Source organism: Ictidomys tridecemlineatus, chromosome 1 (assembly GCF_052094955.1).
Source record: "Ictidomys tridecemlineatus isolate mIctTri1 chromosome 1, mIctTri1.hap1, whole genome shotgun sequence".
Classification (NCBI taxonomy): Eukaryota; Metazoa; Chordata; class Mammalia; order Rodentia; family Sciuridae; genus Ictidomys; species Ictidomys tridecemlineatus.
The window spans coordinates 242,246,543-242,259,594 of record NC_135477.1 but is presented as its reverse complement, the minus strand read 5'-3'; the positions used below and the strand labels follow the sequence as shown (position 1 = coordinate 242,259,594).

Sequence of the window (13,052 nt, the reverse complement as noted above, 5' to 3'; positions counted from 1 at the left end):
AGACTGACTAACCGGGTGGAAGAAACTTCAGGGCAGCACAGCATGAAGGAAGTGGCACAGGTATTGCTGGCTGACTTCAATGAGATTTACAATAAGAGCTGGGAGCAAGAACTAGAGTGGAAAGATTTGAAAGAAATTGAGTATGGCCAGAAAAGAAGTGAGTGTAAAGTTCTGGTCAAGGAGGATGCAGTTGCTAAAGAGATTAATGCCATTAAAAAGAAGCCAAGTACTTTGTACCAGGACAATAAGAAAGATACCTTGAAGGTATTTAGGAATGGGCTATACTCCACCCAAGGCAGGCTCAAAAGTGTAAAAGTGTAAAATTGTTTCAAAGAGTGTCCTGCTTCCATAGGGTTGCCTAGTGATGATCTCTCTGGGATTCCTTTCTGCATGTTCAGCTATCTAGGTACCTAGAGGCTGTTGCCGCCATGGTCCAAAGGGACCTTGGCTACTGCTCAAGTCAGTGGTAGACTTTGGTGTCATCTATGTGATGCTGGTTTTGCAGACATGTAGAAGGCAAGAGTTGTGGGGTCATGGAGGCTTCCACCAAGATTACAAAAGAATACTAAATCTGCTGGTAATTTGATCTTGGACTTCTTAGTCTCCAGAACTATAAGAAATAAATACTTTTTGGTTAAGCCATCTAGTCTTCGATAGTTTGTTATAGTAGCCCCAATAGACTAAAACATGAGATAATAAAATTAAGTTATTAGAGGTGTACCTACACCAACTGATGGCATCCTTATACATCCTTATATAAAGGGGCTACTTGGCAGCCAGGCACAGAGGTGCATGTCTGTAATCCCAGCAACTCAGGAGGCTGAGAAAGCAGGATCACAAGTTAGAGACCAGCCTCAGAAATTTAATGATATCCTTACCAACTTAGTGAGACCTTGTCTCAAAATAAAAAATAAAAAAGGAATGGGGATATATCTCAGTACTAAAGTGCCCTTGAATAAGACCTCAGGACCAAAAAAAAAAAAAAAGATGAAGAAAGATGATGACCATCTCCAGCTTCACCTCAGCTCTCTTGCACACCATTTAAACCTTCACCCTAACTCATCATGTGGCTGAAATCCCTGAAATCCTTTGTTCCGCCTCTTGATAATGAGTCTATGGAGAGGAGGGATTATGATTTGATCAGCTTATATTTTCAATACATAACACTTCTATTCCAATGTGAAGTCTTGGGGGAAGTGTCATTGGGGACCTCTGGGCTGCCTTGCTGATGACATGACCATTTGTGCACTTATTCATTTCATTTATTATTTCATTTCCAAAGTACATTCAGTGAAAGCTAATTTTGTGCTGAGCATAGTTCTACATTCTGGAGAAACAAAATACATCGTGTGAATTTATGAACTTAGAGTAGTTCATGTGTGACTTTATGGTGGGGGGAGAATATGCATAATGCAATGTGATATTACCATTATGGATAGAACACACTACTGTGACCCAAACAGAGAAGAGTGAATTGTTCCCATCTTCCAACCAAAAGAAAATGGAAGAGAGTTCCTGAGTATTCCTTAAAGGGTCTCCTCTCAGATTTACTGGTTGAATAAAAACAGGACAATTAACTGGCTCTCATGCACACCCAATATTTAGGGCATTTGTGATTCCAACAGAGGGCTCTGAAAGTCTAGTTTCTGCAACTTAGCACCTTAGAACTGGACCAACTTCTGGGGCAAGGGGAAGAACTCAGAGCTTGCTTGCTGAGTGGCACTTCCACCTCCTCCTTTCTGCTGATATGCAGAAAAAGACAGTCAAACCTTTCTTGTCAGCCCATCGTTGGTCTTACTCTTACATGTGGACTGAAGGCTCTCATGTTCTGATGAACGTACTGGCACTCAGTAGATTTGGGTGCCTGCAAATGTACTGAGTAGTGTCCAATGAGCCATGGAAACAGAATGTGGTTAGATATCGACCTCGGCAGGACATCGGCAGGAGAGTGTTGGGCAGGTCTGCCCCTTGCTCTTTGAGAAGAGAACATGGTCTTTAAAGTATTTCAGAGAAACTGAGCAGAGGTAAGGCGAGTGAGTGGGTGGGAATCATTTCTGAAGCAAAAAGAAGCCTCAAATGATATCCACAGAGGGGAAATCAAATGTGGGATACGAGTCCTGGGAGACTCACGGATATTCCTTAGGCTGTAACAGAGCATCTGTGTTCACTGACAGAGGACAAAGAAGGGAGATCCTGTTCTTTTCCGTCAAGGAGAGCCCAGGCCTGGAGCTCAGGGAGCTGAGGATCCAGGAGGGACGGCAGACCTCTGCACAGGAAAGCAAGCAAGGTGCTTCATTCAAAGGCTTCTTTACTGGAAGCCTCCACTAACACTGGCAGGTTTAAATAGGAAGAAAAGTGTTTACCTTACTCTGCTTGAGGAGCTGTGGGCTCTAGGAAATTCAAGTACCTCCTGGCTTTCTTCACAGACATGCCTCATTCCCCTGGATAAAGTTGGCCAACTTGGACTGTGTGCTCCTGGCTTCCCATATCCCTGTCTTTCTCACTGCTACAAGCCAGGTCTCCTGGTCTCTGAGAAGCTGACTCTGCCAAACAAAGCCATCTAAAAGAAACTAAATTTTCACTCAAACAATTAGGAAAAACACACTAAATGTTTTAGAATCGTTGAAGGACCTGTCTTTATGGAGGATGGGTTATAGGCAGGAGGATCACAGGTGATGAACTGGGAAAAGTAAACTGGGAAGAGATGTCCGAGAGGCAACCAGCTGACCAATCCTCGTGGCAAGGGAGGACGAGGAATGTTCCTAAGCAGCAACTGTCCCCACACAAACTACTTCCTGAAGAATAATTCTGGCCACATCCAAAACTTGATTGACCCAGTTTCACACACTCATTCTTAGTGACTCCAAGTCCCACAGGTCACTACCTTCAACATTGTTCTAGATGATTTTTAATTTTTTTTTAATTTTTTAATTCCTTTAAACCAAAAAGCCCAGTGATGCTAGGCTCCAACATCCCCTTAATACCAGTTCTTCAAGTCAGTTGACACAGCCTTCAAAGTGCTTTTCAAAGAGTGGTTTGGAGCCACTGTTCGACTCCTGTCAATCAAGTGGTTAACAGGTAGTTTGACAGTTTCAAAGAAAAACACATGAGTGGAATAAAGTTGGAAAAATTTGAAATCTAAGAATAAATATTATGCCAGGAATTGCAGAATATCAAAATGTCATATTTTTTAAAGGATGCTTAAGGTCTGCCCTAATCTGGTGGCCTCTGCTCATATTCAATTAAAGATGTGGTTTGAATCTGCTGATAGCATTTGTCAATTATTATCTAGGCTTGTTAAGTTAATCTTGTTAAGTTTGCATTTTTCCAAGCTAATTTTTTTTGTCTCTAATTTGAATTAGACCAACTATCTGGACTGGTTCATTAGAATTTAAAAGTCATCATAAAAATTGATAAGTAAAATTATATAGTCTGAAATAATATACAAATAAAAATGGTTAGGCAGGACTTCAATGCAAGTATTGGGATAAAAATGTATGTTCTGAGACAGGTAGCACTAAGAATGATAAATATGCACAGGCAAGTACAGGAGAAAGTGCAACGATGATGTATCATAATGAACATCTGAAATTGCACTTTCTTGCATCTGTAGAACTTCTTTCCCTTCCCATATATTGTCTTTTATGAAACCATAAAATAAGGACTTGGAATTCATTAAAATCTTCTAATTCTCAATCAAGATAGAGGAACTTTTCTGAAAGTAATTAATATTTTCTGCAGTCAGTATAAAATTATGCATTTCAGGGTAAAGTTGATGGATGTTGCTTGTAAATTAGAGAAGGGAGCTTTCTAAAATTCTAGTGAAAATGAGCAAGTTAGGTAATACATCCCAGAGTAGCTTATTACTATGAAAATTGTCAGAGTCAAAACAGAGTCTCTTGTGTCAAGTCCTAACTTTAGATAGACAGGTAGTAGGTTATAAAGAAGGGCATATCTCATATTTATGCAAAATCTATCACAAAAAGCTTGGCCAAAGTCATATAGCCTTGCACAAAGGCTACCCCAACCTTATATAGAAAATACTTCTTCAAACACAACTTTCCAGTGCACTGCCTATTTAATCTTGGACTGATGCCACACTTATTATAGTTCCTTGTAGTAAAAACATATTTGTTCAGTATATCTTATATAATTCTCCTAATTTTGAAGACTTGGCCTCAATCTCTTTAAGTACACACATAGTTTACTCTGATACATGGATTCCCATTGTAATACTATCCCAAACACATGTACTAATCTTTCTCAGTTTATTATTTAGGTTGGCATTACCCACAACTTTAGCTACATACACAAAGGGAGCAGATTTTGAGGGTGAATGCCAAGGGACATTGCACCCTGTTTCCCGAAGCCTAAGCAGCTGTCTCCCAGCTGCTGTCAGCTTCAGAGCTGAGGACAGATGTATGCAGATTTCCCACTGCATATTGGAAAATATGAGATTTTTGATGGGCATAACTGCCAAAAAGTTTTGTCTATCTCTGGAGCTTTGATTTATTGGCAAAACTCCACAGACTTAGAGAACAGATGTGGGCCACCCAACTCCAATGAGGAGTGGGTAATAAATCCATGTCAGTGATTAATATGCATCCCCATGCTTCCTGATATGTGTTGAAAATCATTTTACAGCTATGGAATGAGAATTTGATTTGGATGAGAATTTACACCTCCCTCCCATGTCTGAACCCATAGACAGACAGAACACATGCTTTGATATGTGGTCAATTTTGAATCACCACCTCATATGTTTGTCCTCAGCTGGGAACTGGGTGTTTCACACAGGGGTCAAATTTGGCTTTGAATTCCCCATCAGTGCTGTCTTTTGTTATTGTGTTGTCTGTTCAATCTCTAAATCGTTTCCATGTGGTGAGAATCCCTCACTGTGTGTAGTACACATGAAATACTCAATGCCTTCTGTCCACCACAGCACTGACAACGGAGATTTCCTCCTCTCCCTACCCTGTGGTGACTACGGCATGGGCAAGTGGTTTAAATCAGCCAATCAGATGCTCTACAAAGGATTCGCATTTGGAGTAAGTGACAAAGAACAAAGAATGGGAAATAGTCATGATGGCTTCATAAGTGTCCAGGAGTTTTACAGGGTCTGTCTCCATGGATGGTGGCATTATAGCTCAGTGATCCTATGAAAAAAATAACAAGTTAACTTCCTGTGTGGGACCCTCTATACTGTTTTTTTTTGTGTGTGTGTTTCCCAAGTCTGGACCTCTGGATGCCAGTCAATTCTGAGATCACCTCAGCCCTTTCCAGGACAATCCTTCTCTGCCTAAGACTTCCTGTGATGACTTCTGAGGTGTACATCCAAATCCCTAATCGATACACATGTTTTTTGGTCCAAATATGTTGGACAGCAGTGACAGTGACAATCAAAGAAGTAAATACAGTAGGGGGACACAAGACAGGTGACAAAAATATGAAGATAGACAAATAAACAAACAAAAAGACAAATGGGAAGGTTCTGAAGTAGTGAACAATTCAGATTCCCACACATCATCAGTTGGCCTTTTAAATTTAAAATTTCTCTATGTGTAAATCATTTCCTAAGGACTTACTTCCCTGACAATCTCTTCCGTAATTCAGTCAAGAAGACCACACATATCAGTCTTAGAATAGATCAGGTGCCTGCAAATGATGGCCTCTGTCATCTGCTTTTATAAATAAAATTTCATTGGAATATAAACATGCTTATTCCTTTCTGGATTATGTCAGGCAGCTGTCGAGCTACAGTAGAAGAGTTGAATAGTTGAGACAGAGATTATATGGTCTACAAAACTTAGAATATTTAATATACAGCTCTTTATAGAAGTTTGCTGACCCTCGGGATAGAACATCAGAATCCTTAAAACTAAGGGATGGAAATGTATTTTCCTACACCATTTCATAGAACTAGGATCTACTTTCCCAGAGGAGAGAAACAAACCAGGGAGGAATATGGAAGCAGTGCAGTTCTTGCCTGCCTGAGAGACCTGGTCTGTAGACATGTGGGGGAGTCCAGTGCTCAATGCCATGCAGCCAGTTCCAAACAAGAGCAGAGGTCCAAAGCCAGGTCTTCCCCTTCCAGGTCTAGTACTTTCTCTGTCTGCTTTTGTTACTCTGGCCTCATCTTAATGGAAGACATGGGATTTGACTCTGGCTAAGAAATGTCTAACCAAGCAAACAACATTTGTTACTTTTCCCTCAGTATCTTAAGTACACTTGGCCTTCATATCGACAAGTTCTGCATCTGCAGATTCAACCAACCATTGATAGAAAATATTAAAAAAATTTTGCATCTGTACTAAACTCATACAGACATTTTTTCTTGTCATTATTCCCTAAATATTACAGTTTAACAACTATTTATATAGCATTTACATTATATTACTGACACTAATCAGTATTAGTAATTAGGCACTTGTGATACTATTACAGTCTTATAATTAGTATAATTACTTAATCAATTAGTATAATTGCTTAATCACTAGCAGGAAATATAATGATGTTGACTGATATTTTCTTTCTAATAATTTCCTTTAGCCTTACCCCATTTTGGGTACATGAGTTGTACACAAACACTATGCCCTTTTATATAAAGGGCATAAGTGTCTGGAAATTTTGGTATTGGAGCCAATGCCCTGCAGGTAAGTAGGGGCAACTGTACTGAAGAGGATATTTTGTTGTACTGGACACAAAATGTACCATACATTATGAAGCATGAAGACCACCAATTTAGCAGTCAGCAAGCATATGTTTTAGATCTGCATCTGCCACTAACTAGTCATATTATCTTGGGCATGGAAATTCTTTCTGGACCATTCTTTTTGCAAACATAACAGGATGGGGGAATTGAATTAAATGGGCTTTAATTGGCTGTGCTTTTTTTTTTTTTAATTCTAGGTTTCTCTTTTGCTAATAAAACTGGTGACCTCTCCACTAACACACATTCCAATTAGGTGCATAAAACCTGCCTGCTTTTGCATCAAAGTCCATCCAAAATGGGACCAGTCAAGGATGCAGTCTTGGAGCACACGTATTTGACTGGTTTTGTGGGAAAGCATGCAGACAAATGAGGCAAATGGCCCTGAAAGATGAGAGCACCATGTCACACCAGCAGCCCGGAGCCAATGGGACAAGCCTGGGTGGACACCAGGTTTAGAATCCAAGAGTGCCTTTCCTTTACTGCCTAATTTAAAGCTCAGAAAAAGAAATGCATTTGAGACACCAAGCCCAGATCTGCTCCTTTTGTGGTTCGGGTGGAGTGTCTGGAATCAGCATTACTCATGTGGAAACATTTTACTCCTTAATACTTCCAAAATCCTGGAACAGGCTGTGGCAAAGCATGAAAGCAGGGAAGACAGAGCTGTCCCATTATTGCTCAGATCAAATAATTAATTTTGAAGGCAGACTCAAAGTTTCAGATGGGTTATTCATAAATTTAAAGAGTTTTATTCCTTCGGGATATTGTCTCTATTTCTGAACAGATTTCTATGATTTTTTAAAAATATATCTTTGAGAAATAAAAAAAATATTAAGGAAATACCTTTTAAATTGCTTGAGATTCCAAACTATTTATTGACCACCTACTGGTATCTAACACTGAATTTAATACAGGTAAATTTCTTCCAGATAATTTAAAAAACAGAAAGAGATTTTTTTTTAAAATTATTGATTTGAAAACTCAATAGTATCAATTTCTTTCTTCCTTTTTTGGTTTAACAGCTCAAAATGCTATTTTTAAATTGCTTAATCACTAGCAGGAAATATAATTTATGTGATTGATGTTTTCTTTCTAATAATTTCCTTCAGTTCCACATTTTTTTTCCTTTAATTCTTGAGTTCTAATGTCAGCCAGTATTTGATGTGGTGTTTAAAAGTGGTAATTGGGGATTGAACTCAGGGGCACTTGGCCACTGAGCCACATCCCCAGCCCTATTTATTTGTTTTATTTAGAGACAGGGTCTCACTGAGTTGCTTAGAGCCTTGATTTTGCTGAGGTTGGCTTTGAACTCACAGTCCTCCTGTCTCAGCCTCCTGAGCTGCAGAGATTATGCACTGTGCCTGGTTTAGCCACTTTTAATCTTTAAAACAATCATAGACAGGGCTGGGTTTGTGTCTCAGCACTCGCCTAGCATGTGTGAAGCCCTGGGTTTGATCCTCAGGACCACATATAAATAAATAAAATAAAGATATTGTGTCTACTTACAACTAAAAAATATTTTTTTTTAAAAAACAATCATGCACAGATATCATGAGGCTCATTTTATTAATGAAGAAACTGAGACATAGAAAGGTTAAGGGTAACAGCTAGAAATTTGAGGAACTGGAACTGAAACTCAGGCAGAGCTGAAGCTGAGGTCAACAGACATCTGTCCATTTGTGCATTCATTAGCAAATATGTATTAGTGTCTATATTGTATCTCTAACACTATGTTGGGCATTAAAATGCAGTAATGAGAAAAATGATTTCATTAGGATATAAACAATCCAGTGAAAGGAAAACATTAATAAAAGCATACAATAGATTTTTTAAAAAGTGCTACAAAGAAGAGATTTTAGTACTCTGAGAACATTAGGGAGAAGAAGCATCTAGTTAAGGATGTGTATTAACCAAGAAGACAAAATGTAGATTACCTATAGTAACAAGTGAGTTCTGAAAGGACAGTGGCTTAACACATGAAGTTTGTGGCTACTTAGAATAACTGTCTTACAACAGTCAGCAGAGGAGTCCCCTCTACCCAGTCACTCGGGAACCAGAGGATCTGCCATCACAGGAACAGGTGGCCTCCAAAGTCAGTGTTGGAGGAGAAGAAAAGCTGGATAATCTCACTGGATGTTTTTGGAGGCCAAGTTCAGAATTGGTCTGCTTTACTCACACCCACTGGCCAGAATCCAGTCACCTGGTCTCAATTTACCTGCAAGGGAAGCTGCATAGTGTCCAGGAAGAGAATAATAAAATGGAAACACAGGAGTATGAGGAGTCATGGGTGGAGGAGGTATGCTACCTCCTCAGGAAGTGCTTGGGGGCACCCAAATAGGGGAAGGAGTTCCAGCTCTCTAAATCCCTGCTCTCCTTTTATTGGCTCTATTTTGAGCTCATGCCGCAGTCTGGCTGCAGCAAAATAAAAGAGGGGGGGAGGCAGCAGGAGGAATGGAAGCCGTTTATTGTAGGACAACAGAGCTATTTATACATTTTGCACAGCTTATCTTCATTAGCATAAACTAGATACATTAATCAACCAATAAGGAATCTCCACACTTAATGGCTCACTTTTGTTACTTCTCAAACCACTCCCTCTGGCATTTTGCCAGGCACCATCCAGACTTGTTTATGAACTCTTAACAAAATACCACGTGTTATTTTGACTTGTCTACAAACCTTAACATATCCCCCTTTTGTTTAATTTAAATAACGACCATAGTGGTTTTTACACAAACACCATAAATAATCTGTTACAAGTAGAAAGGGAGGATACAAAATGTCACAATACCAAGCCAATTGATGGCTCCATGCAAGAAGCCCTTGGAAATATTATACCAGCAATGACACCGTTTGCAAAGATACTGCGTTACAATTTGTTGTAGATTACAGTTTGTTGTTTCAGTCCAGGTAAAGCAGTGTCTCAATAGAATAACTTACAGTCCAGGTAAATCACAGTCCAGGTAAGTTCTGCAGGCAGCTAGCTTAAATCACAGTCCAGGTAAGTTCTGCAGGCAGCTAGCTTGATCCGAAGTCTCGTCTGGTTCTAAGCAACACTGGAAATTCTTCCACCTTCGTCTTTACGGGCACTGGGATGAAGGCAGAAACTCCGGATGGCTAAAGAAAATCTTGTAGCATTCTACTAAGAAAACAACCTTCTGAACAATTTAGTACATTATCTCAAGGTTTTTTACATTTGAAATAAGCCTTAATAGTGCTCATTACTCATTAGCTTCCAGGTGTGGGAGAATCATTGTAGCTTAGTTATTGGCATTGAAAATGACCAAACATCAGGGACGCTGGTAGTGTCTTCTGCTGGCTGTAGCATCCTGGGCAGCCCCAGATGGCCCTGGGGAGTGTCCGGACTCAAACTGCTACTGGACACAGGGAGCAAGAGCCTGGGAGACTGTGCCTCCAGGTCAGGTCTAGATTTGGGCTCCCAGCAGTGGAAGAGCCAGCTGCCGCTGCCACTTGCAAAGTACTTGCTGCGCCATGACTGGCTCGCGCATGGCGCGCACGGCGCCGCGCACGGCGCGGCTGCTGCACTGATTCCCGCACCCTCCTGTAACGAAAAGTATTTAATAATAGCCTTTTGCTGCAACTTTTTTCCTGATAATCCTTCTTCTTCTGAACTTTTTTCTTCTTTCTGACTAGAGTTCCTGGGCTCTTATCAACACATGCCCTAACTATTCTTGGTTCCATTGTGGTGTTTCTTTCCCTTATCAATTTACTTCTCACCCCTTCCATATTTTCATCATAAAGACAAAACAATACACTGAGACAAAACAAGACACAAACATACTGCATCAATCCTCTCCATTTTCTCGAAATGGCCATTTTTCCTCTCGCCCTATCTGTCTAGGGACGAACAGATTGCTCCCGCCCTATCTATGGACGGGCAGCTTTTTTTCGTCACTTACCCCCGAGTGTCCCGGGGCTCCCCGTAACGGGCCACCATCTGCCCAGGGGTTACAAATAACTCTTGTAGATTGATACAGCAGGAATGGAAGCCTTTTATTGTAGGACAACAGAGCTATTTATACATTTTGCACAGCATATCTTAATTAGCATAAACTAGATACATCAGTCAACCAATAAGGAATCTCCACACTTAATGGCTTGCTTTTGTTACTTCTCAAACCACTCCCTCTGGCATTTTGCCAGACACCATCCAGACTTGTTTACGAACTCTAACATTCCCCTGGCAAAATACCAGGTGTTATTTTGACTTGTCTACAGACCTTAACAAGCTCAGGCAGTGTTTAACTAACAGGTCCATTCTTAATCTATTAATTTGGTCTCGATTTCCCATTTACTTGTTCCACAAATGTCAGGCTTTTATGGAGTGTTTGCTATGTGTCACTTGCCGAACAAGGCTCCATACAATGATAACCATGGTATCATTACTTCTCTCAAGAACCTTTCATCTACTTGAAAACATAAGACAGATATGCAGAGGGACCAAAGTAACAGCACAATGAAGATGGTGTTGAACCACCTCAAAGTCATAAACAATAGGAAAAACATCATTTCACATAGAAAGCAATTGAGTGGTTAGGAGAGCAGGAAGTTCAATAGCTCCTGGGATGCTGACAAGGAGTTTCCTGCACTCATCTAATGAGGACCATCCCTAAACCAAGGAGGTGACACCCTGGCTAGCCCACCAACCTCCTCTCGTGTTCTTTTTTTGCCCCATGTTGGTGGTAAGCACAGGGCGGTTTTCTTCAAATGGCAATAACTAACGTCTAGAGGCAATGCCCACTTTCTGAACACGAGGGTTTTTGCTTTTAAGTCTTCTCCAAGTAAAACTTCTCTGGAAAAAATCTGAAAAAGGCTTCAGCATTTAGACATAAATTAAAAAAATGTCGCTTAACTACTTCATCTGAAGGAACTATTTTAATTTTATTTGTATTTTAATAAATGTCTAATTGGTATAAATCAAAGGATCAAACCTTGATATTAGACTCAGAATTCACTGAGCTAAGTATTTTTCTGTTGGAAGGGGTGGAGAGAGTTGGATCACACTCCAACCGCTCCTGAAAATCAGGCAAAGAGATGCCTTCTTTAGCTACTCTTTAAGTTGGCGCTGATATAAAGAGACGTTCTATGTAGTACAGTTCCTAACTGTCTGTTGCCAGACCATAACTGATCTCCCTTGGCTCGGCCATGCTGGAGGGAGGTCACAGGGTACCCACACGTCTCATAATGGCCTCCTTTGTAAAGCTAAACAAATATATTCCTCTGGCTTGCAAAGCTACATCATGCAACTGAGTTTTTACACACATATTCATCTGCATTTACACTCTGCTGCTCACAGTAATGTGCCAACATCCCCGCTGGACGACTGGACAGAGACAAGCAAGAAACAGTGACAGTCCTCATACATCTTAGGAGCCTGATAATCCCTAGGCTTACACTGTGAGCTTTCACAGCTAGAGTCAGCTGTGTGCCCAACTGGGACTCCATCCTGTCCCAGGAGTTGGAAGATTCTGGGTGTTGTCATCATTCAAACCGTAGGCAAGAATCACATTCAATTCTTGTGCATATTTTTGAAAATCAGATACTCAAAGGGCATCCTGGACCATGTATGAAATGATGACCCCAAGTAAGATTTAATAGTAAGTCAAGGTTTAAAATGTATTTACTAGAAAAGTAAATAATAAATGTGTTCTGAGACAGAAAGGAATCTGTGTTCTGAGACAGAGAACTTTCCTGTGATCCAGGTTTGCCACCCACTATCCATGAACTTGAGCAATAAGCTCAGACTGCTCTCATCTTATGTCCAAGAGGAGTCTGGAGTTTAAACAAAAATATAAAATTTTAATTGATAGGCAATAATTGTCCCTATTTATGCGATGCAGAGTAAAATTTCAAAACCTGCACACCGTGTAGCGTAATGGTAGGAGCAGAACTGGCATATCCATCATCTAAAACATTAATGATTTCTTTGTGTCGGGGAAATTAAAAATCCTCTCTACTAGCTTTTTTTGAAATATGCAATTAAATATTATCAACCATAGTTATCCTACTCTGTGCTGCAGAACATTAGAATTGTTGTTCCGATCTGATTATTTTTTTTCAAGTTTTTATGCATACTCTTAGTTTTACTTCTTTCCCCCTAAGACTGCTGTAGCAAAGTGCCCCAAACGAGACAGTCTAGAGAAAGGGATTCATTCCTCACAGTTCTGGAGATAGAAGTATGAGATCCAACTCGGCAGAGTTGATCTCTTCTGAGGGAATGACCTACTCTATGCCTCTCACGTGGTGCCTGGTGGTTTGCTGCAATCTGTGGCATTGCTTGGTTTGTAAATGCCCTGCTCTGATGCCACACGATGTGCATGGA

General features: G+C 40.2%; 1 long non-coding RNA gene across 1 annotated transcript; it reads right to left on the bottom strand.

Moving 5' to 3' along the window:
* Nucleotides 1–9,155: 9,155 nt before the first annotated feature.
* LOC144365514 (uncharacterized) lies at nucleotides 9,156–10,712 on the bottom strand. The gene is made up of 2 exons (XR_013424037.1): nucleotides 10,630–10,712; nucleotides 9,156–10,271 (listed from the first exon to the last, which is right to left on the bottom strand). It is a non-coding gene; the product is annotated as an uncharacterized LOC144365514 (long non-coding RNA).
* Between the last annotated feature and the right edge of the window lie 2,340 nt (nucleotides 10,713–13,052).